The 22,090-nt window shown below is 48.8% G+C and overlaps 11 non-coding genes across 11 annotated transcripts; all 11 read left to right on the top strand.

The window, feature by feature from the left end:
* The first annotated feature begins 185 nt into the window (after positions 1 to 185).
* Positions 186 to 301, top strand: trnal-caa (transfer RNA leucine (anticodon CAA)). Its single transcript has 2 exons — positions 186 to 223; positions 258 to 301. It is a non-coding gene; the product is annotated as a tRNA-Leu (tRNA).
* A 1,870-nt stretch (positions 302 to 2,171) lies between these two features.
* On the top strand, positions 2,172 to 2,291 carry trnal-uaa (transfer RNA leucine (anticodon UAA)). Its single transcript has 2 exons — positions 2,172 to 2,209; positions 2,246 to 2,291. It is a non-coding gene; the product is annotated as a tRNA-Leu (tRNA).
* A 1,699-nt stretch (positions 2,292 to 3,990) lies between these two features.
* On the top strand, positions 3,991 to 4,109 carry trnal-caa (transfer RNA leucine (anticodon CAA)). The gene is made up of 2 exons: positions 3,991 to 4,028; positions 4,065 to 4,109. It is a non-coding gene; the product is annotated as a tRNA-Leu (tRNA).
* Positions 4,110 to 5,953: 1,844 nt separating this feature from the next.
* Positions 5,954 to 6,073, top strand: trnal-uaa (transfer RNA leucine (anticodon UAA)). The gene is made up of 2 exons: positions 5,954 to 5,991; positions 6,028 to 6,073. It is a non-coding gene; the product is annotated as a tRNA-Leu (tRNA).
* A 1,690-nt stretch (positions 6,074 to 7,763) lies between these two features.
* Positions 7,764 to 7,883, top strand: trnal-caa (transfer RNA leucine (anticodon CAA)). The gene is made up of 2 exons: positions 7,764 to 7,801; positions 7,838 to 7,883. It is a non-coding gene; the product is annotated as a tRNA-Leu (tRNA).
* Positions 7,884 to 9,726: 1,843 nt separating this feature from the next.
* Positions 9,727 to 9,846, top strand: trnal-uaa (transfer RNA leucine (anticodon UAA)). The gene is made up of 2 exons: positions 9,727 to 9,764; positions 9,801 to 9,846. It is a non-coding gene; the product is annotated as a tRNA-Leu (tRNA).
* Positions 9,847 to 11,547: 1,701 nt separating this feature from the next.
* On the top strand, positions 11,548 to 11,667 carry trnal-caa (transfer RNA leucine (anticodon CAA)). Its single transcript has 2 exons — positions 11,548 to 11,585; positions 11,622 to 11,667. It is a non-coding gene; the product is annotated as a tRNA-Leu (tRNA).
* Positions 11,668 to 13,553: 1,886 nt separating this feature from the next.
* Positions 13,554 to 13,673, top strand: trnal-uaa (transfer RNA leucine (anticodon UAA)). The gene is made up of 2 exons: positions 13,554 to 13,591; positions 13,628 to 13,673. It is a non-coding gene; the product is annotated as a tRNA-Leu (tRNA).
* A 1,884-nt stretch (positions 13,674 to 15,557) lies between these two features.
* On the top strand, positions 15,558 to 15,677 carry trnal-uaa (transfer RNA leucine (anticodon UAA)). The gene is made up of 2 exons: positions 15,558 to 15,595; positions 15,632 to 15,677. It is a non-coding gene; the product is annotated as a tRNA-Leu (tRNA).
* A 1,707-nt stretch (positions 15,678 to 17,384) lies between these two features.
* trnal-caa (transfer RNA leucine (anticodon CAA)) lies at positions 17,385 to 17,503 on the top strand. Its single transcript has 2 exons — positions 17,385 to 17,422; positions 17,459 to 17,503. It is a non-coding gene; the product is annotated as a tRNA-Leu (tRNA).
* Positions 17,504 to 21,354: 3,851 nt separating this feature from the next.
* Positions 21,355 to 21,473, top strand: trnal-caa (transfer RNA leucine (anticodon CAA)). The gene is made up of 2 exons: positions 21,355 to 21,392; positions 21,429 to 21,473. It is a non-coding gene; the product is annotated as a tRNA-Leu (tRNA).
* Positions 21,474 to 22,090: the final 617 nt, after the last annotated feature.

Below are 22,090 nucleotides of genomic sequence, written 5' to 3'. Positions count from 1 at the left end.
GTGTGTTGTGTGTGTGTGTGTGTGTGTGTGAGAGAGAGAGAGAGACTGTGTATGAGGAATTGTTGCTGAGTGTGAATGCAAGTGAGCTGCAAAAATGCGGAATTGCATTTTTGTGTCTGCACAAGTGCATGGTGACTAATTGTACAGAGTGAGAAAGAGATCGGGAAGGCTTGGCTCAGCAGCTTGTCAGGATGGCCGAGTGGTCTAAGGCGCCAGACTCAAGGAGCGTTAATCCTGCTCTGCATCTGGCTTGTGAATTCTGGTCCCTTTCTAGGCGTGGGTTCAAATCCCACTCCTGACATGTCTCCCTTTTTCCCCAAACAAACCTTCCCACACCCACACACTCCCCCCAAATTTCACATCTTCTTGGAGAGGAGTCACTCCCCCTTCCCAAACATGGAAGAGTCCAACCCCTCGGTTTCAAAGATAAGGCTCAGGCATTTACAACAATCTTCAGACGCAAGTGCCCACTGGATCATCTTCCTCAGTCTCCTCCTGTGCTCCCCACCATCACACACACCATTCTTCAAACAATTACATTCACTCCGTCTCACATCAAGAGACACTGGACACTACAAAGGCTATGGGCCCTGCCAAGATTCTGGCACTGCTCCTGAACGCTGCTGCTCCACAACATGCCCTTCCTCGAGCCAAGTTCTCCCAGGACAGTGACAACACTGGGATCTACCTGGCCATCTGCCAAATTATCCAGGTATGTCCTGCACATAAAAAGCAGGACAAATCCAACTCAGCCAATTCCACTCCGTCTATCTCTTCCCAATCCTCGGAAAAGTGATGGAAGGGCTCACCAACAGGGCTATCGAGCAGCACCTGCTCAGCAATAACCTGCTCAGCGACACCCAGTTTGGGATCCCCCAGGGTCACTCAGCTCCTGACCTCATTTTGTTTGTGCCTGTGTGAGAGAGAGAGAGAGAGAGAAAGTCTGTGTGAGTGTGTGAATGTGAGAGTGAGAGACAGTGTGTGTAAGCGCGTGAGAGAGGAAGCCTTTATGTGTGTGTGTGAGAGTTGTATATGTCTGTGTGTGTGGTGTGTGTGTGTGTGTGTTTGTGTGGGTGGAGTGTGTGTGTCTGAGAAAGTGAGTGTGTGGGTGTTTGTGTCTGCGAGAGACAGAGAGTGTGTGGTGTATGATTGTGTGAGCATGTATGTGTGTGACAGAGAGAGAGGGAGAATTTGTATGTGTGTGAGAGTGTGTTTGTGTGTGAGAGAGAATGTGTGTGAGAGAGAGAGTGTGTGTGTGTGAGGGAGAGAATGTGTGTGTGAGAGAGAGAGCGAAAGTGTGTGTATATGAGGGAGAGTGTGTGAGTGTGTGTGTGTGAGGGGTGTGTGTGTGTGTGTGTGAGAGAGAGAGTGAGTGTGTCAGCATGCATGTGTGTGACAGAGAGAGGGAGAATTTGTATGTGTGTGAGAGAGTATGTTTGAGTGTGTGTGTGTGAGAGAGAGTGTGTGTGTGCATGTGAGAGAGTGAGTGTATGTGTGAGAGAGAGAGAGAATGTGTGTGTGTGTGAGAGAGAGAGAGAGAGGGAGATTTTGTGTGTGTGAGAGAGTGTGTTTGTCTGTGTGAAGAGAGTGAGTGTGAGTGCATGTCGGTGTGTGTGTGAAAGAGAGAGAGAGAATTTGTTTGTGCGTGAGAGAGAGTCTTATTTTTGTGAGAGAGTGTGTTTGTGTGTGTGAGTGAGACAGAAAGAGTGAGAGTGTGTGTGATAGAGAGTGTGTGTTTGTGTGCGCATGTGAGAGAGTGTGTGTGTGAAAGAGAGAAAGGGTGTGCGTGTGTGTGTGTGAGTGTGTGTGTGAGAGACTGAGAGTGTGTATGATAGAGAGTGTGTGTTTGTCTGTTCATGTGAGAGAGAATGTGTTAATGTGCGTGAGAGATAGAGAGGGAGTGAGAATTTGTGTGTGTGAGAGAAACTGAGAGTGTGAGTGTGTGTGTGAAAGAGAGAGACAATTTGTGTATGTGTGTGAGAGAGATTGTGTGTGTGTGTGTGTGTGTGTGAGTGAGAGAGTGTGTGAGAGAGAGACAGAGTCTATATGAGGGATTGTTGTTGAGTGTGAATGCAAGGGAGCTGCAGAAATGCGGAATTGTATTTTGTGTCTGCACAAGGGCAAGGTGACTAACTGTGCAGAGTGAGAAAGAGAGCGGGCATCACCATCCTGTCAGGATGGCCGAGTGGTCTAAGGCGCCAGACTTAAGGAGTGTTAGTCCTTGCTCTGCATCTGGCCTTGTGAATTCTGGTCCCTTTCTAGGGGCGTGGGTTCAAATCCCACTCCTGACATGTCTCCCTTTTTCCCCAAACAAACCTTCCCACACCCACACACTCCCCCCAAATTTCACATCTTCTTGGAGAGGAGTCACTCCCCCTTCCCAAACATGGAAGAGTCCAACCCCTCGGTTTCAAAGATAAGGCTCAGGCATTTACAACAATCTTCAGACGCAAGTGCCCACTGGATCATCTTCCTCAGTCTCCTCCTGTGCTCCCCACCATCACACACACCATTCTTCAAACAATTACATTCACTCCGTCTCACATCAAAAGACACTGGACACTGCAAAGGCTATGGGCCCTGCCAAGATTCTGGCACTGCTCCTGAACGCTGCTGCTCCACAACATGCCCTTCCTCGAGCCAAGTTCTCCCAGGACAGTGACAACACTGGGATCTACCTGGCCATCTGCCAAATTATCCAGGTATGTCCTGCACATAAAAAGCAGGACAAATCCAAATCAGCAAATTCCACTCCCGTCTATCTCTTCCCAATCCTCGAAAAGTGATGGAAGGGCTCACCAACAGGGCTATCGAGCAGCACCTGCTCAGCAATAACCTGCTCAGTGACACCCAGTTTGGGATGCCCCAGGGTCACTCAGCTCCTGACCTCATTTTATTTGTGTGTGTGTGAGAGAGAGAGAGATTGTATGTGTTGGTGAGTGTGTGCGTGTGTGTGTGATAGAGAGGTTGGGTGTGTGTGTGTCTGTGTGTGGGTGTGAGAGAGAGTATGTGTGTGTGTGAGAGAGAGTGTGTGCCTGTGGGTATATGAGTTTGTGTGTGTGTTTGTATGTGTGTGTGAGAGAGATTGTGAGTCCATTTGAGTGTGTGTGTGTGTGAGACAGAGAGAGTGTGTACGTTTGTGCTTGTCTGTGAGTGTGAGAGTGAGTGCAGGTGTGTGTGTGTGAGTGTGTGAGAGAGCGAATGTGTGTCTGTGTGAGAGAGAGTGTCTGTGTGAGAGAAATGTGTGTGTGAGAGAGTGAGTGTGTGTGAGAGGGAGAGAGAGTGTGTGTGTGTGTGGTGTGTTTGTGTGTGAGGAGAGAGTGCGTATGTGGGTGTGTGTGAGAGAGGGTGTGTTTGTGTGTGTGTGTGAGAGACAGACAGAGAGTGCGTGTGTGTGTGTGAGAGAGAGAGATTGTGAGTGCATGTGAGTGTGTGTGTGTGAGAGAGAGTGTGTGTGAGAGAGAGTGTGAGTGCAGGTGTTTGTGTGTGTGAGTGGGAATGCTTATGTATGAGTGTGTGAGAGAGAGTGTGCGTGTGTGAGAGTGTGTGTTTGTGTGTGTGAGAGAGAGTGTGTGTGTGTGTTGGAGAGAGTATGTGTGTGTGGGAGAGAGAGAGAGAAATTTGTGCTTGTGTGGGGTATGAGAGACAGAAAGGGATTGTGAGTGTGTGTGAACGAATGTGTGTGCGTGCTTGTGAGATGGAGAGTGTGAGTGTGTGTGAGAGAGAGAGTGTATGTATATGCATGTGAGAGCGATTGTGTGTGTGAGAGAGGGTTTGTGTGTGTGTGTGTGTGAGAGAGAGTGTTTGTGTGTGTGTGTGTGTGTGTGTGTGTGTGTGAGAGAGAGAGAGACTGTGTATGAGGAATTGTTGCTGAGTGTGAATGCAAGTGAGCTGCAAAAATGCGGAATTGCATTTTTGTGTCTGCACAAGTGCATGGTGACTAATTGTACAGAGTGAGAAAGAGATCGGGAAGGCTTGGCTCAGCAACTTGTCAGGATGGCCGAGTGGTCTAAGGCGCCAGACTCAAGGAGCGTTCATCCTTGCTCTGCATCTAGGCTTGAGAATTCTGGTCCCTTTCTAGGGCGTGGGTTCAAATCCCACTCCTGACATGTCTCCCTTTTTCCCCAAACAAACCTTCCCACACCCACACTCCCCCCAAATTTCACATCTTCTTGGAGAGGAGTCACTCCCCTTCCCAAACATGGAAGAGTCCAACCCCTCGGTTTCAAAGATAAGGCTCAGGCATTTACAACAATCTTCAGACGCAAGTGCCCACTGGATCATCTTCCTCAGTCTCCTCCTGTGCTCCCCACCAACACACACACACCATTCTTCAAACAATTACATTCACTCCGTCTCACATCAAGAGACACTGGACACTACAAAGGCTATGGGCCCTGCCAAGATTCTGGCACTGCTCCTGAACGCTGCTGCTCCACAACATGCCCTTCCTCGAGCCAAGTTCTCCCAGGACAGTGACAACACTGGGATCTACCTGGCCATCTGCCAAATTATCCAGGTATGTCCTGCACATAAAAAGCAGGACAAATCCAACTCAGCCAATTCCACTCCCGTCTATCTCTTCCCAATCCTCGGAAAAGTGATGGAAGGGCTCACCAACAGGGCTATCGAGCAGCACCTGCTCAGCAATAACCTGCTCAGCGACACCCAGTTTGGGATCCCCCAGGGTCACTCAGCTCCTGACCTCATTTTGTTTGTGCCTGTGTGAGAGAGAGAGAGAGAGAGAAAGTCTGTGTGAGTGTGTGAATGTGAGAGTGAGAGACAGTGTGTGTAAGCGCGTGAGAGAGGAAGCCTTTATGTGTGTGTGTGAGAGTTATGTATGTGTGTGTGTGTGTGTGTGTGTGTTGTGTGGGTGGAGTGGTGTGTCTGAGAAAGTGAGTGTGTGGGTGTTTGTGTCTGCGAGAGACAGAGAGTGTGTGAGCATGTATGTGTGTGACAGAGAGAGAGGGAGAATTTGTAGTGTGTGAGAGTGTGTTTGTGTGTGAGAGAGAATGTGTGTGAGAGAGAGAGTGTGTGTGTGTGAGGGAGAAATGTGTGTGTGAGAGAGAGAGCGAAAGTGTGTGTATATGAGGGAGAGTGTGTGAGTGTGTGTGTGTGAGGGAGTGTGTGTGTGTGTGTGTGTGAGAGAGAGTGAGTGTGTCAGCATGCATGTGTGTGACAGAGAGAGGGAGAATTTGTATGTGTGTGAGAGAGTATGTTTGAGTGTGTGTGTGTGAGAGAGAGTGTGTGTGTGCATGTGAGAGAGTGAGTGTATGTGTGAGAGAGAGAGAGAATGTGTGTGTGTGAGAGAGAGAGAGAGAGAGAGGGAGATTTTGTGTGTGTGAGAGAGTGTGTTTGTGTGTGTGAGAGAGAGTGAGTGTGAGTGCATGTCGGTGTGTGTGTGAAAGAGAGAGAGAGAATTTGTTTGTGCGTGAGAGAGAGTCTTATTTTTGTGAGAGAGTGTGTTTGTGTGTGAGTGAGACAGAAAGAGTGAGAGTGTGTGTGATAGAGAGTGTGTGTTTGTGTGCGCATGTGAGAGAGTGTGTGTGTGAAAGAGAGAAAGGGTGTGCGTGTGTGTGTGTGAGTGTGTGTGTGAGAGACTGAGAGTGTGTATGATAGAGAGTGTGTGTTTGTCTGTTCATGTGAGAGAGAATGTGTTAATGTGTGTGAGAGAGAGAGAGGGAGTGAGAATGTGTGTGTGTGAGAGAAACTGAGAGTGTGAGTGTGTGTGTGAAAGAGAGAGACAATTTGTGTATGTGTGTGAGAGAGATTGTGTGTGTGTGTGTGTGTGTGAGAGAGAGAGTGTGTGAGAGAGAGACAGAGTCTATATGAGGGATTGTTGTTGAGTGTGAATGCAAGGGAGCTGCAGAAATGCGGAATTGTATTTTGTGTCTGCACAAGGGCAAGGTGACTAACTGTGCAGAGTGAGAAAGAGAGCGGGCATCACCATCCTGTCAGGATGGCCGAGTGGTCTAAGGCGCCAGACTTAAGGAGTGTTAGTCCTTGCTCTGCATCTGGCCTTGTGAATTCTGGTCCCTTTCTAGGGGCGTGGGTTCAAATCCCACTCCTGACATGTCTCCCTTTTTCCCCAAACAAACCTTCCCACACCCCACACTCCCCCCAAATTTCACATCTTCTTGGAGAGGAGTCACTCCCCCTTCCCAAACATGGAAGAGTCCAACCCCTCGGTTTCAAAGATAAGGCTCAGGCATTTACAACAATCTTCAGACGCAAGTGCCCACTGGATCATCTTCCTCAGTCTCCTCCTGTGCTCCCCACCATCACACACACCATTCTTCAAACAATTACATTCACTCCGTCTCACATCAAAGACACTGGACACTGCAAAGGCTATGGGCCCTGCCAAGATTCTGGCACTGCTCCTGAACGCTGCTGCTCCACAACATGCCCTTCCTCGAGCCAAGTTCTCCCAGGACAGTGACAACACTGGGATCTACCTGGCCATCTGCCAAATTATCCAGGTATGTCCTGCACATAAAAAGCAGGACAAATCCAAATCAGCAAATTCCACTCCCGTCTATCTCTTCCCAATCCTCGGAAAAGTGATGGAAGGGCTCACCAACAGGGCTATCGAGCAGCACCTGCTCAGCAATAACCTGCTCAGTGACACCCAGTTTGGGATGCCCCAGGGTCACTCAGCTCCTGACCTCATTTTATTTGTGTCTGTGTGTGAGAGAGAGAGAGATTGTATGTGTTGGTGAGTGTGTGCGTGTGTGTGTGATAGAGAGGTTGGGTGTGTGTGTCTGTGTGTGGGTGTGAGAGAGAGTATGTGTGTGTGTGAGAGAGAGAGTGTGTGCCTGTGGTATATGAGTTTGTGTGTGTGTTTGTATGTGTGTGTGAGAGAGATTGTGAGTCCATTTGAGTGTGTGTGTGTGTGAGACAGAGAGAGTGTGTACGTTTGTGCTTGTCTGTGAGTGTGAGTGAGTGCAGGTGTGTGTGTGGTGTGTGTGTGAGTGTGTGAGAGAGAGTGTCTGTGTGAGAGAAAATGTGTGTGTGAGAGAGTGAGTGTGTGTGAGAGGGAGAGAGATGTGTGTGGTGTGAGTGTGTGTGTTGTGTGTGAGGGAGAGAGTGCGTATGTGGGTGTGTGTGAGAGAGGGTGTGTTTGTGTGTGGGTGTGAGAGACAGACAGAGAGTGCGTGTGTGTGTGTGAGAGAGAGAGATTGTGAGTGCATGTGAGTGTGTGTGTGTGAGAGAGAGTGTGTGTGAGAGAGAGTGTGAGTGCAGGTGTTTGTGTGTGTGAGTGGGAATGCTTATGTATGAGTGTGTGAGAGAGAGTGTGCGCGTGTGTGAGAGTGTGTGTTTGTGTGTGTGAGAGAGAGTGTGTGTGTGTGTTGGAGAGAGTATGTGTGTGTGGGAGAGAGAGAGAGAGAATTTGTGCTTGTGTGGGGTATGAGAGACAGAAAGGGATTGTGAGTGTGTGTGAACGAATGTGTGTGCGTGCTTGTGAGATGGAGAGTGTGAGTGTGTGTGAGAGAGAGAGAGTGTATGTATATGCATGTGAGAGCGATTGTGTGTGTGAGAGAGGTTTGTGGTGTGTGTGTGTGAAGAGAGTGTTTGTGTGTGTGTGTGTGTGTGTGTGTGTGTGTGTGAGAGAGAGAGAGACTGTGTATGAGGAATTTGTTGCTGAGTGTGAATGCAAGTGAGCTGCAAAAATGCGGAATTGCATTTTGTGTCTGCACAAGTGCATGGTGACTAATTGTACAGAGTGAGAAAGAGATCGGGAAGGCTTGGCTCAGCAGCTTGTCAGGATGGCCGAGTGGTCTAAGGCGCCAGACTCAAGGAGCGTTAATCCTTGCTCTGCATCTGGACTTGTGAATTCTGGTCCCTTTCTAGGGGCGTGGGTTCAAATCCCACTCCTGACATGTCTCCCTTTTTCCCCAAACAAACCTTCCACACCCACACACTCCCCCCAAATTTCACATCTTCTTGGAGAGGAGTCACTCCCCTTCCCAAACATGGAAGAGTCCAACCCCTCGGTTTCAAAGATAAGGCTCAGGCATTTACAACAATCTTCAGACGCAAGTGCCCACTGGATCATCTTCCTCAGTCTCCTCCTGTGCTCCCCACCATCACACACACCATTCTTCAAACAATTACATTCACTCCGTCTCACATCAAGAGACACTGGACACTACAAAGGCTATGGGCCCTGCCAAGATTCTGGCACTGCTCCTGAACGCTGCTGCTCCACAACATGCCCTTCCTCGAGCCAAGTTCTCCCAGGACAGTGACAACACTGGGATCTACCTGGCCATCTGCCAAATTATCCAGGTATGTCCTGCACATAAAAAGCAGGACAAATCCAACTCAGCCAATTCCACTCCCGTCTATCTCTTCCCAATCCTCGGAAAAGTGATGGAAGGGCTCACCAACAGGGCTATCGAGCAGCACCTGCTCAGCAATAACCTGCTCAGCGACACCCAGTTTGGGATCCCCCAGGGTCACTCAGCTCCTGACCTCATTTTGTTTGTGCCTGTGTGAGAGAGAGAGAGAGAGAGAAAGTCTGTGTGAGTGTGTGAATGTGAGAGTGAGAGACAGTGTGTGTAAGCGCGTGAGAGAGGAAGCCTTTATGTGTGTGTGTGAGAGTTGTATATGTCTGTGTGTGTGTGTGTGTGTGTGTGTGGGTGGAGAGTGTGTGTCTGAGAAAGTGAGTGTGTGGGTGTTTGTGTCTGCGAGAGACAGAGAGTGTGTGGTGTATGATTGTGTGAGCATGTATGTGTGTGACAGAGAGAGAGGGAGAATTTGTATGTGTGTGAGAGTGTGTTTGTGTGTGAGAGAGAATGTGTGTGAGAGAGAGTGTGTGTGTGTGAGGGAGAGAATGTGTGTGTGAGAGAGAGAGCGAAAGTGTGTGTATATGAGGGAGAGTGTGTGAGTGTGTGTGTGTGAGGAGTGTGTGTGTGTGTGTGTGAGTGAGAGAGAGTGAGTGTGTCAGCATGCATGTGTGTGACAGAGAGAGGGAGAATTTGTATGTGTGTGAGAGAGTATGTTTGAGTGTGTGTGTGTGAGAGAGAGTGTGTGTGTGCATGTGAGAGAGTGAGTGTATGTGTGAGAGAGAGAGAGAATGTGTGTGTGTGTGTGAGAGAGAGAGAGAGAGGGAGATTTGTGTGTGTGAGAGAGTGTGTTTGTCTGTGTGAGAGAGAGTGAGTGTGAGTGCATGTCGGTGTGTGTGTGAAAGAGAGAGAGAGAATTTGTTTGTGCGTGAGAGAGAGTCTTATTTTTGTGAGAGAGTGTGTTTGTGTGTGAGTGAGACAGAAAGAGTGAGAGTGTGTGTGTGTTTGTGTGCGCATGTGAGAGAGTGTGTGTGTGAAAGAGAGAAAGGGTGTGCGTGTGTGTGTGTGAGTGTGTGTGTGAGAGACTGAGAGTGTGTATGATAGAGAGTGTGTGTTTGTCTGTTCATGTGAGAGAGAATGTGTTAATGTGTGTGAGAGATAGAGAGGGAGTGAGAATTTGTGTGTGTGAGAGAAACTGAGAGTGTGAGTGTGTGTGTGAAGAGAGAGACAATTTGTGTATGTGTGTGAGAGAGATTGTGTGTGGTGTGTGTGTGTGAGAGAGAGAGAGTGTGGAGAGAGACAGAGTCTATATGAGGGATTGTTGTTGAGTGTGAATGCAAGGGAGCTGCAGAAATGCGGAATTGTATTTTGTGTCTGCACAAGGGCAAGGTGACTAACTGTGCAGAGTGAGAAAGAGAGCGGGCATCACCATCCTGTCAGGATGGCCGAGTGGTCTAAGGCGCCAGACTTAAGGAGTGTTAGTCCTTGCTCTGCATCTGGCCTTGTGAATTCTGGTCCCTTTCTAGGGGCGTGGGTTCAAATCCCACTCCTGACATGTCTCCCTTTTTCCCCAAACAAACCTTCCCACACCCACACACTCCCCCCAAATTTCACATCTTCTTGGAGAGGAGTCACTCCCCCTTTCCCAAACATGGAAGAGTCCAACCCCTCGGTTTCAAAGATAAGGCTCAGGCATTTACAACAATCTTCAGACGCAAGTGCCCACTGGATCATCTTCCTCAGTCTCCTCCTGTGCTCCCCACCATCACACACACCATTCTTCAAACAATTACATTCACTCCGTCTCACATCAAAAGACACTGGACACTACAAAGGCTATGGGCCCTGCCAAGATTCTGGCACTGCTCCTGAACGCTGCTGCTCCACAACATGCCCTTCCTCGAGCCAAGTTCTCCCAGGACAGTCACAACACTGGGATCTACCTGGCCATCTGCCAAATTATCCAGGTATGTCCTGCACATAAAAAGCAGGACAAATCCAAATCAGCAAATTCCACTCCCGTCTATCTCTTCCCAATCCTCGGAAAAGTGATGGAAGGGCTCACCAACAGGGCTATCGAGCAGCACCTGCTCAGCAATAACCTGCTCAGTGACACCCAGTTTGGGATGCCCCAGGGTCACTCAGCTCCTGACCTCATTTTATTTGTGTCTGTGTGTGAGAGAGAGAGAGATTGTATGTGTTGGTGAGTGTGTGCGTGTGTGTGTGATAGAGAGGTTGGGTGTGTGTGTCTGTGTGTGGGTGTGAGAGAGAGTATGTGTGTGTGTGAGAGAGAGAGTGTGTGCCTGTGGGTATATGAGTTTGTGTGTGTGTTTGTATGTGTGTGTGAGAGAGATTGTGAGTCCATTTGAGTGTGTGTGTGTGTGAGACAGAGAGAGTGTGTACGTTTGTGCTTGTCTGTGAGTGTGAGAGTGAGTGCAGGTGTGTGTGTGTGAGTGTGTGAGAGAGCGAATGTGTGTCTGTGTGAGAGAGAGTGTCTGTGTGAGAGAAAATGTGTGTGTGAGAGAGTGAGTGTGTGTATATGAGGGAGAGTGTGTGAGTGTGTGTGTGTGTGTGTGTGTGTTTGTGTGTGAGGGAGAGAGTGCGTATGTGGGTGTGTGTGAGAGAGGGTGTGTTTGTGTGTGGGTGTGAGAGACAGACAGAGAGTGCGTGTGTGTGTGTGAGAGAGAGAGATTGTGAGTGCATGTGAGTGTGTGTGTGTGAGAGAGAGTGTGTGTGAGAGAGAGAGTGTGAGTGCAGGTGTTTGTGTGTGTGAGTGGGAATGCTTATGTATGAGTGTGTGAGAGAGAGTGTGCGTGTGTGAGAGTGTGTGTTTGTGTGTGTGAGAGAGAGTGTGTGTGTGTGTTGGAGAGAGTATGTGTGTGTGGGAGAGAGAAGAGAGAATTTGTGCTTGTGTGGGGTATGAGAGACAGAAAGGGATTGTGAGTGTGTGTGAACGAATGTGTGTGCGTGCTTGTGAGATGGAGAGTGTGAGTGTGTGTGAGGGAGAGAGTGTGTGTGTATGGCATGTGAGAGCGATTGTGTGTGTGAGAGAGGGTTTGTGTGTGTGTGTGTGTGAGAGAGAGTGTTTGTGTGTGTGTGTGTGAGAGAGAGAGAGAGACTGTGTATGAGGAATTGTTGCTGACTGTGAATGCAAGTGAGCTGCAAAAATGCGGAATTGCATTTTGTGTCTGCACAAGTGCATGGTGACTAATTGTACAGAGTGAGAAAGAGATCGGGAAGGCTTGGTCAGCAGCTTGTCAGGATGGCCGAGTGGTCTAAGGCGCCAGACTCAAGGAGCGTTAATCCTTGCTCTGCATCTGGACTTGTGAATTCTGGTCCCTTTCTAGGGGCGTGGGTTCAAATCCCACTCCTGACATGTCTCCCTTTTTCCCCAAACAAACCTTCCCACACCCACACACTCCCCCCAAATTTCACATCTTCTTGGAGAGGAGTCACTCCCCCTTCCCAAACATGGAAGAGTCCAACCCCTCGGTTTCAAAGATAAGGCTCAGGCATTTACAACAATCTTCAGACGCAAGTGCCCACTGGATCATCTTCCTCAGTCTCCTCCTGTGCTCCCCACCATCACACACACCATTCTTCAAACAATTACATTCACTCCGTCTCACATCAAGAGACACTGGACACTACAAAGGCTATGGGCCCTGCCAAGATTCTGGCACTGCTCCTGAACGCTGCTGCTCCACAACATGCCCTTCCTCGAGCCAAGTTCTCCCAGGACAGTGACAACACTGGGATCTACCTGGCCATCTGCCAAATTATCCAGGTATGTCCTGCACATAAAAAGCAGGACAAATCCAACTCAGCCAATTCCACTCCCGTCTATCTCTTCCCAATCCTCGGAAAAGTGATGGAAGGGCTCACCAACAGGGCTATCGAGCAGCACCTGCTCAGCAATAACCTGCTCAGCGACACCCAGTTTGGGATCCCCAGGGTCACTCAGCTCCTGACCTCATTTATTTGTGCCTGTGTGAGAGAGAGAGAGAGAGAGAAAGTCTGTGTGAGTGTGTGAATGTGAGAGTGAGAGACAGTGTGTGTAAGCGCGTGAGAGAGAAGCCTTTATGTGTGTGTGTGAGAGTTGTATATGTCTGTGTGTGTGTGTGTGTGTGTGTGTGTGTGTGGGTGTGTGGTGAGAGTGTGTGTCTGAGAAAGTGAGTGTGTGGGTGTTTGTGTCTGCGAGAGACAGAGAGTGTGTGGGTGTATGATTGTGTGAGCATGTATGTGTGTGACAGAGAGAGCGAAAGTGTGTGTGTGTGAGAGTGTGTTTGTGTGTGAGAGAGAATGTGTGTGAGAGAGAGAGTGTGTGTGTGTGAGGGAGAGAATGTGTGTGTGAGAGAGAGAGCGAAAGTGTGTGTATATGAGGGAGAGTGTGTGATGTGTGTGTGTGGGAGTGTGAGTGTGTGTGTGTGTGTGTGAGAGAGAGAGTGAGTGTGTCAGCATGCATGTGTGTGACAGAGAGAGGGAGAATTTGTATGTGTGTGAGAGAGTATGTTTGAGTGTGTGTGTGTGAGAGAGAGTGTGTGTGTGCATGTGAGAGAGTGAGTGTATGTGTGAGAGAGAGAGAGAATGTGTGTGTGTGAGAGAGAGAGAGAGAGAGGGAGATTTTGTGTGTGTGAGAGAGTGTGTTTGTCTGTGTGAGAGAGAGTGAGTGTGAGTGCATGTCGGTGTGTGTGTGAAAGAGAGAGAGAGAATTTGTTTGTGCGTGAGAGAGAGTCTTATTTTTGTGAGAGAGTGTGTTTGTGTGTGAGTGAGACAGAAAGAGTGAGAGTGTGTGTATAGAGAGTGTGTGTTTGTGTGCGCATGTGAGAGAGTGTGTGTGTGAAAGAGAGAAAGGGTGTGCGTGTGTGTTGTGAGTGTGTGTGTGAGAGACTGAGAGTGTGTATGATAGAGAGTGTGTGTTTGTCTGTTCATGAGAGAGAATGTGTTAATGTGTGTGAGAGATAGAGAGGGAGTGAGAATTTGTGTGTGTGAGAGAAACTGAGAGTGTGAGTGTGTGTGTGAAAGAGAGAGACAATTTGTGTATGTGTGTGAGAGAGATTGTGTGTGTGTGTGTGTGTGTGTGAGAGAGTGAGTGTGTGTGTGTGTGTAGAGAGAGAGAGAGACTGTGTATGAGGAATTGTTGCTGAGTGTGAATGCAAGGGAGCTGCAAAATGCGGAATTGCATTTTTGTGTCTGCACAAGTGCATGGTGACTAATTGTACAGAGTGAGAAAGAGATCGGGAAGGCGGAGCTCAGCAACTTGTCAGGATGGCCGAGTGGTCTAAGGCGCCAGACTTAAGGAGCGTTAATCCTTGCTCTGCATCTGGCCTTGTGAATTCTGGTCCCTTTCTAGGGGCGTGGGTTCAAATCCCACTCCTGACATGTCTCCCTTTTTCCCCAAACAAACCTTCCCACACCCACACACTCCCCCCAAATTTCACATCTTCTTGGAGAGGAGTCACTCCCCCTTCCCAAACATGGAAGAGTCCAACCCCTCGGTTTCAAAGATAAGGCTCAGGCATTTACAACAATCTTCAGACGCAAGTGCCCACTGGATCATCTTCCTCAGTCTCCTCCTGTGCTCCCCACCATCACACACACCATTCTTCAAACAATTACATTCACTCCGTCTCACATCAAGAGACACTGGACACTACAAAGGCTATGGGCCCTGCCAAGATTCTGGCACTGCTCCTGAACGCTGCTGCTCCACAACATGCCCTTCCTCGAGCCAAGTTCTCCCAGGACAGTGACAACACTGGGATCTACCTGGCCATCTGCCAAATTATCCAGGTATGTCCTGCACATAAAAAGCAGGACAAATCCAACTCAGCCAATTCCACTCCCGTCTATCTCTTCCCAATCCTCGGAAAAGTGATGGAAGGGCTCACCAACAGGGCTATCGAGCAGCACCTGCTCAGCAATAACCTGCTCAGCGACACCCAGTTTGGGATCCCCCAGGGTCACTCAGCTCCTGACCTCATTTTGTTTGTGCCTGTGTGAGAGAGAGAGAGAGAGAGAAAGTCTGTGTGAGTGTGTGAATGTGAGAGTGAGAGACAGTGTGTGTAAGCGCGTGAGAGAGGAAGCCTTTATGTGTGTGTGTGAGAGTTGTATATGTCTGTGTGTGTGTGTGTGTGTGTGTGTGTGTGTGTGTGTTGTGTGGGTGGAGTGTGTGTGTCTGAGAAAGTGAGTGTGTGGGTGTTTGTGTCTGCGAGAGACAGAGAGTGTGTGGGTGTATGATTGTGTGAGCATGTATGTGTGTGACAGAGAGAGAGGGAGAATTTGTATGTGTGTGAGAGTGTGTTTGTGTGTGAGAGAGAATATGTGTGAGAGAGAGAGTGTGTGTGTGTGAGGGAGAGAATGTGTGTGTGAGAGAGAGAGCGAAAGTGTGTGTATATGAGGGAGAGTGTGTGAGTGTGTGTGTGTGAGGGAGTGTGTGTGTGTGTGTGTGTGTGAGAGAGAGAGTGAGTGTGTCAGCATGCATGTGTGTGACAGAGAGAGGGAGAATTTGTATGTGTGTGAGAGAGTATGTTTGAGTGTGTGTGTGTGAGAGAGAGTGTGTGTGTGCATGTGAGAGAGTGAGTGTATGTGTGAGAGAGAGAGAGAATGTGTGTGTGTGTGAGAGAGAGAGAGAGAGAGGGAGATTTTGTGTGTGTGAGAGAGTGTGTTTGTCTGTGTGAGAGAGAGTGAGTGTGAGTGCATGTCGGTGTGTGTGTGAAAGAGAGAGAGAGAATTTGTTTGTGCGTGAGAGAGAGTCTTATTTTTGTGAGAGAGTGTGTTTGTGTGTGAGTGAGACAGAAAGAGTGAGAGTGTGTGTGATAGAGAGTGTGTGTTTGTGTGCGCATGTGAGAGAGTGTGTGTGTGAAAGAGAGAAAGGGTGTGCGTGTGTGTGTGTGAGTGTGTGTGTGAGAGACTGAGAGTGTGTATGATAGAGAGTGTGTGTTTGTCTGTTCATGTGAGAGAGAATGTGTTAATGTGTGTGAGAGATAGAGAGGGAGTGAGAATTTGTGTGTGTGAGAGAAACTGAGAGTGTGAGTGTGTGTGTGAAAGAGAGAGACAATTTGTGTATGTGTGTGAGAGAGATTGTGTGTGTGTGTGTGTGTGTGAGAGAGAGAGTGTGTGAGAGAGAGACAGACTCTATATGAGGGATTGTTGTTGAGTGTGAATGCAAGGGAGCTGCAGAAATGCGGAATTGTATTTTGTGTCTGCACAAGGGCAAGGTGACTAACTGTGCAGAGTGAGAAAGAGAGCGGGCATCACCATCCTGTCAGGATGGCCGAGTGGTCTAAGGCGCCAGACTTAAGGAGTGTTAGTCCTTGCTCTGCATCTGGCCTTGTGAATTCTGGTCCCTTTCTAGGGGCGTGGGTTCAAATCCCACTCCTGACATGTCTCCCTTTTTCCCCAAACAAACCTTCCCACACCCACACACTCCCCCCAAATTTCACATCTTCTTGGAGAGGAGTCACTCCCCTTTCCCAAACATGGAAGAGTCCAACCCCTCGGTTTCAAAGATAAGGCTCAGGCATTTACAACAATCTTCAGACGCAAGTGCCCACTGGATCATCTTCCTCAGTCTCCTCCTGTGCTCCCCACCATCACACACACCATTCTTCAAACAATTACATTCACTCCGTCTCACATCAAAAGACACTGGACACTACAAAGGCTATGGGCCCTGCCAAGATTCTGGCACTGCTCCTGAACGCTGCTGCTCCACAACATGCCCTTCCTCGAGCCAAGTTCTCCCAGGACAGTGACAACACTGGGATCTACCTGGCCATCTGCCAAATTATCCAGGTATGTCCTGCACATAAAAAGCAGGACAAATCCAAATCAGCAAATTCCACTCCCGTCTATCTCTTCCCAATCCTCGGAAAAGTGATGGAAGGGCTCACCAACAGGGCTATCGAGCAGCACCTGCTCAGCAATAACCTGCTCAGTGACACCCAGTTTGGGATGCCCCAGGGTCACTCAGCTCCTGACCTCATTTTATTTGTGTCTGTGTGTGAGAGAGAGAGAGATTGTATGTGTTGTGAGTGTGTGCGTGTGTGTGTGATAGAGAGGTTGGGTGTGTGTGTCTGTGTGTGGTGTGAGAGAGAGTATGTGTGTGTGTGAGAGAGAGAGTGTGTGCCTGTGGGTATATGAGTTTGTGTGTGTGTTTGTATGTGTGTGTGAGAGAGATTGTGAGTCCATTTGAGTGTGTGTTGTGTGTGAGACAGAGAGAGTGTGTACGTTTGTGCTTGTCTGTGAGTGTGAGAGTGAGTGCAGTGTGTGTGTGTGAGTGTGTGAGAGAGCGAATGTGTGTCTGTGTGAGAGAGAGTGTCTGTGTGAGAGAAAATGTGTGTGTGAGAGAGTGAGTGTGTGTGAGAGGGAGAGAGAGAGTGTGTGTGTGTGTGTGTGTGTTTGTGTGTGAGGGAGAGAGTGCGTATGTGGGTGTGTGTGAGAGAGGGTGTGTTGTGTGTGGGTGTGAGAGACAGACAGAGAGTGCGTGTGTGTGTGTGAGAGAGAGAGATTGTGAGTGCATGTGAGTGTGTGTGTGTGAGAGAGAGTGTGTGTGAGAGAGAGTGTGAGTGCAGGTGTTTGTGTGTGTGAGTGGGAATGCTTATGTATGAGTGTGTGAGAGAGAGTGTGCGTGTGTGAGAGTGTGTGTTTGTGTGTGTGAGAGAGAGTGTGTGTGTGTGTTGGAGAGAGTATGTGTTGTGGGAGAGAGAGAGAGAGAATTTGTGCTTGTGTGGGGTATGAGAGACAGAAAGGGATTGTGAGTGTGTGTGAACGAATGTGTGTGCGTGCTTGTGAGATGGAGAGTGTGTGAGTGTGTGTGAGAGAGAGAGTGAGTGTATGTATATGCATGTGAGAGCGATTGTGTGTGTGAGAGAGGGTTTGTGTGTGTGTGTGTGTGAGAGAGAGAGTGTTTGTGTGTGTGTGTGTGTGTGTGTGTGAGAGAGAGAGAGAGACTGTGTATGAGGAATTGTTGCTGAGTGTGAATGCAAGTGAGCTGCAAAAATGCGGAATTGCATTTTTGTGTCTGCACAAGTGCATGGTGACTAATTGTACAGAGTGAGAAAGAGATCGGGAGGCTTGGGTCAGCAGCTTGTCAGGATGGCCGAGTGGTCTAAGGCGCCAGACTCAAGGAGCGTTAATCCTTGCTCTGCATCTGGCCTTGTGAATTCTGGTCCTTTCTAGGGGCGTGGGTTCAAATCCCACTCCTGACATGTCTCCCTTTTTCCCCAAACAAACCTTCCCACACCCACACACTCCCCCAAATTTCACATCTTCTTGGAGAGGAGTCACTCCCCCTTCCCAAACATGGAAGAGTCCAACCCCTCGGTTTCAAAGATAAGGCTCAGGCATTTACAACAATCTTCAGACGCAAGTGCCCACTGGATCATCTTCCTCAGTCTCCTCCTGTGCTCCCCACCATCACACACACCATTCTTCAAACAATTACATTCACTCCGTCTCACATCAAGAGACACTGGACACTACAAAGGCTATGGGCCCTGCCAAGATTCTGGCACTGCTCCTGAACGCTGCTGCTCCACAACATGCCCTTCCTCGAGCCAAGTTCTCCCAGGACAGTGACAACACTGGGATCTACCTGGCCATCTGCCAAATTATCCAGGTATGTCCTGCACATAAAAAGCAGGACAAATCCAACTCAGCCAATTCCACTCCCGTCTATCTCTTCCCAATCCTCGGAAAAGTGATGGAAGGGCTCACCAACAGGGCTATCGAGCAGCACCTGCTCAGCAATAACCTGCTCAGCGACACCCAGTTTGGGATCCCCCAGGGTCACTCAGCTCCTGACCTCATTTTGTTTGTGCCTGTGTGAGAGAGAGAGAGAGAGAGAGAAAGTCTGTGTGAGTGTGTGAATGTGAGAGTGAGAGACAGTGTGTGTAAGCGCGTGAGAGAGGAAGCCTTTATGTGTGTGTGTGAGAGTTGTATATGTCTGTGTGTGTGTGTGTGTGTGTGTGTTTGTGTGGGTGGAGTGGGTGTGTCTGAGAAAGTGAGTGTGTGGGTGTTTGTGTCTGCGAGAGACAGAGAGTGTGTGGGTGTATGATTGTGTGAGCATGTATGTGTGTGACAGAGAGAGAGGGAGAATTTGTATGTGTGTGAGAGTGTGTTTGTGTGTGAGAGAGAATGTGTGTGAGAGAGAGAGTGTGTGTGTGTGAGGGAGAGAATGTGTGTGTGAGAGAGAGAGCGAAAGTGTGTGTATATGAGGGAGAGTGTGTGAGTGTGTGTGTGTGAGGGAGTGTGTGTGTGTGTGTGTGAGAGAGAGAGTGAGTGTGTCAGCATGCATGTGTGTGACAGAGAGAGGGAGAATTTGTATGTGTGTGAGAGAGTATGTTTGAGTGTGTGTGTGTGAGAGAGAGTGTGTGTGTGCATGTGAGAGAGTGAGTGTATGTGTGAGAGAAAATGTGTGTGTGAGAGAGAGAGAGAGAGAGGGAGATTTTGTGTGTGTGAGAGAGTGTGTTTGTCTGTGTGAGAGAGAGTGAGTGTGAGTGCATGTCGGTGTGTGTGTGAAAGAGAGAGAGAGAATTTGTTTGTGCGTGAGAGAGAGTCTTATTTTTGTGAGAGAGTGTGTTTGTGTGTGAGTGAGACAGAAAGAGTGAGAGTGTGTGTGATAGAGAGTGTGTGTTTGTGTGCGCATGTGAGAGAGTGTGTGTGTGAAAGAGAGAAAGGGTGTGCGTGTGTGTGTGTGAGTGTGTGTGTGAGAGACTGAGAGTGTGTATGATAGAGAGTGTGTGTTTGTCTGTTCATGTGAGAGAGAATGTGTTAATGTGTGTGAGAGATAGAGAGGGAGTGAGAATTTGTGTGTGTGAGAGAAACTGAGAGTGTGAGTGTGTGTGTGAAAGAGAGAGACAATTTGTGTATGTGTGTGAGAGAGATTGTGTGTGTGTGTGTGAGAGAGTGTGTGTGAGAGAGAGAGTGTGTTGAGAGAGAGAGTGACTCTATGAGGGATTGTTGTTGAGTGTGAATGCAAGGGAGCTGCAGAAATGCGGAATTGTATTTTGTGTCTGCACAAGGGCAAGGTGACTAACTGTGCAGAGTGAGAAAGAGAGCGGGAATCACCATCCTGTCAGGATGGCCGAGTGGTCTAAGGCCAGACTTAAGGAGTGTTATCCTTGCTCTGCATCTGGCCTTGTGAATTCTGGTCCCTTTCTAGGGCGTGGGTTCAAATCCCACTCCTGACATGTCTCCCTTTTTCCCCAAACAAACCTTCCCACACCACACACTCCCCCCAAATTTCACATCTTCTTGGAGAGGAGTCACTCCCCTTTCCCAAACATGGAAGAGTCCAACCCCTCGGTTTCAAAGATAAGGCTCAGGCATTTACAACAATCTTCAGACGCAAGTGCCCACTGGATCATCTTCCTCAGTCTCCTCCTGTGCTCCCCACCATCACACACACCATTCTTCAAACAATTACATTCACTCCGTCTCACATCAAGAGACACTGGACACTACAAAGGCTATGGGCCCTGCCAAGATTCTGGCACTGCTCCTGAACGCTGCTGCTCCACAACATGCCCTTCCTCGAGCCAAGTTCTCCCAGGACAGTGACAACACTGGGATCTACCTGGCCATCTGCCAAATTATCCAGGTATGTCCTGCACATAAAAAGCAGGACAAATCCAAATCAGCCAATTCCACTCCCGTCTATCTCTTCCCAATCCTCGGAAAAGTGATGGAAGGGCTCACCAACAGGGCTATCGAGCAGCACCTGCTCAGCAATAACCTGCTCAGCGACACCCAGTTTGGGATCCCCCAGGGTCACTCAGCTCCTGACCTCATTTTATTTGTGCCTGTGTGAGAGAGAGAGAGAGAGAGAATGTCTGGTGAGTGGTGTGATTGTGAGAGTGAGAGACTGTGTGTGTAAGCGCGTGAGAGAGGAAGCCTTATGTGTGTGTGTGAGAGTTGTATATGTCTGTGTGTGTGTGTGTGTGTGTGTGTGTGTGTGTTTGTGTGGGTGGAGTGTGTGTGTCTGAGAAAGTGAGTGTGTGGGTGTTGTGTCTGCGAGAGACAGAGAGGTGTGTGGTGTATGATTGTGTGAGCATGTATGTGTGTGACAGAGAGAGAGGGAGAATTTGTATGTGTGTGAGAGTGTGTTTGTGTGTGAGAGAGAATGTGTGTGAGAGAGAGAGTGTGTGTGTGTGAGGAGAGAATGTGTGTGTGAGAGAGAGAGCGAAAGTGTGTGTATATGAGGGAGAGTGTGTGAGTGTGTGTGTGTGAGGGAGTGTGTGTGTGTGTGTGTGTGAGAGAGAGTGAGTGTGTCAGCATGCATGTGTGTGACAGAGAGAGGGAGAATTTGTATGTGTGTGAGAGAGTATGTTTTAGTGTGTGTGTGTGAGAGAGAGTGTGTGTGTGCATGTGAGAGAGTGAGTGTATGTGTGAGAGAGAGAGAGAAGTGTGTGTGTGTGAGAGAGAGAGAGAGAGAGGGAGATTTGTGTGTGTGAGAGAGTGTGTTTGTCTGTGTGAGAGAGAGTGAGTGTGAGTGCATGTCGTGTGTGTGTGTGAAAGAGAGAGAGAGAATTTGTGTGCGTGAGAGAGAGTCTTATTTTTTGTGAGAGAGTGTGTTTGTGTGTGAGTGAGACAGAAAGAGTGAGAGTGTGTGTGATAGAGAGTGTGTGTTTGTGTGCGCATGTGAGAGAGTGTGTGTGTGAAAGAGAGAAAGGGTGTGCGTGTGTGTGTGTGAGTGTGTGTGTGAGAGACTGAGAGTGTGTATGATAGAGAGAGTGTGTTTGTCTGTTCATGTGAGAGAGAATGTGTTAATGTTGTGAGAGATAGAGAGGTGAGTGAGAATTTGTGTGTGTGAGAGAAACTGAGAGTGTGAGTGTGTGTGTGAAAGAGAGAGACAATTGTGTATGTGTGTGAGAGAGATTGTGTGTGTGTGTGTGTTGTGTGAGAGAGAGAGTGTGTGAGAGAGAGACAGACTCTATATGAGGATTGTTGCTGAGTGTGAATGCAAGGGAGCTGCAGAAATGCGGAATTGCATTTTGTGTCTGCACAAGGCAAGGTGACTAACTGTGCAGAGTGAGAAAGAGATCGGAATCACCATCCTGTCAGGATGGCCGAGTGGTCTAAGGCGCCAGACTCAAGGAGTGTTAGTCCTTGCTCTGCATCTGGCCTTGTGAATTCTGGTCCCTTTCTAGGGGCGTGGTTCAAATCCCACTCCTGACATGTCTCCCTTTTTCCCCAAACAAACCTTCCCACACCCACACACTCCCCCCAAATTTCACATCTTCTTGGAGAGGAGTCACTCCCCTTCCCAAACATGGAAGAGTCCAACCCCTCGGTTTCAAAGATAAGGCTCAGGCATTTACAACAATCTTCAGACGCAAGTGCCCACTGGATCATCTTCCTCAGTCTCCTCCTGTGCTCCCCACCATCACACACACCATTCTTCAAACAATTACATTCACTCCGTCTCACATCAAAGACACTGGACACTACAAAGGCTATGGGCCCTGCCAAGATTCTGGCACTGCTCCTGAACGCTGCTGCTCCACAACATGCCCTTCCTCGAGCCAAGTTCTCCCAGGACAGTGACAACACTGGGATCTACCTGGCCATCTGCCAAATTATCCAGGTATGTCCTGCACATAAAAGCAGGACAAATCCAACTCAGCAAATTCCACTCCCGTCTATCTCTTCCCAATCCTCGGAAAAGTGATGGAAGGGCTCACCAACAGGGCTATCGAGCAGCACCTGCTCAGCAATAACCTGCTCAGCGACACCCAGTTTGGGATCCCCCAGGGTCACTCAGCTCCTGACCTCATTTTGTTTGTGCCTGTGTG

This window comes from Hemiscyllium ocellatum, unplaced genomic scaffold (genome assembly GCF_020745735.1).
Source record: "Hemiscyllium ocellatum isolate sHemOce1 unplaced genomic scaffold, sHemOce1.pat.X.cur. scaffold_3876_pat_ctg1, whole genome shotgun sequence".
NCBI lineage: Eukaryota > Metazoa > Chordata > Chondrichthyes > Orectolobiformes > Hemiscylliidae > Hemiscyllium > Hemiscyllium ocellatum.
The sequence above is the reverse complement of the archived record's forward strand: the minus strand, read 5'-3'. Positions and strand labels throughout refer to the sequence as shown.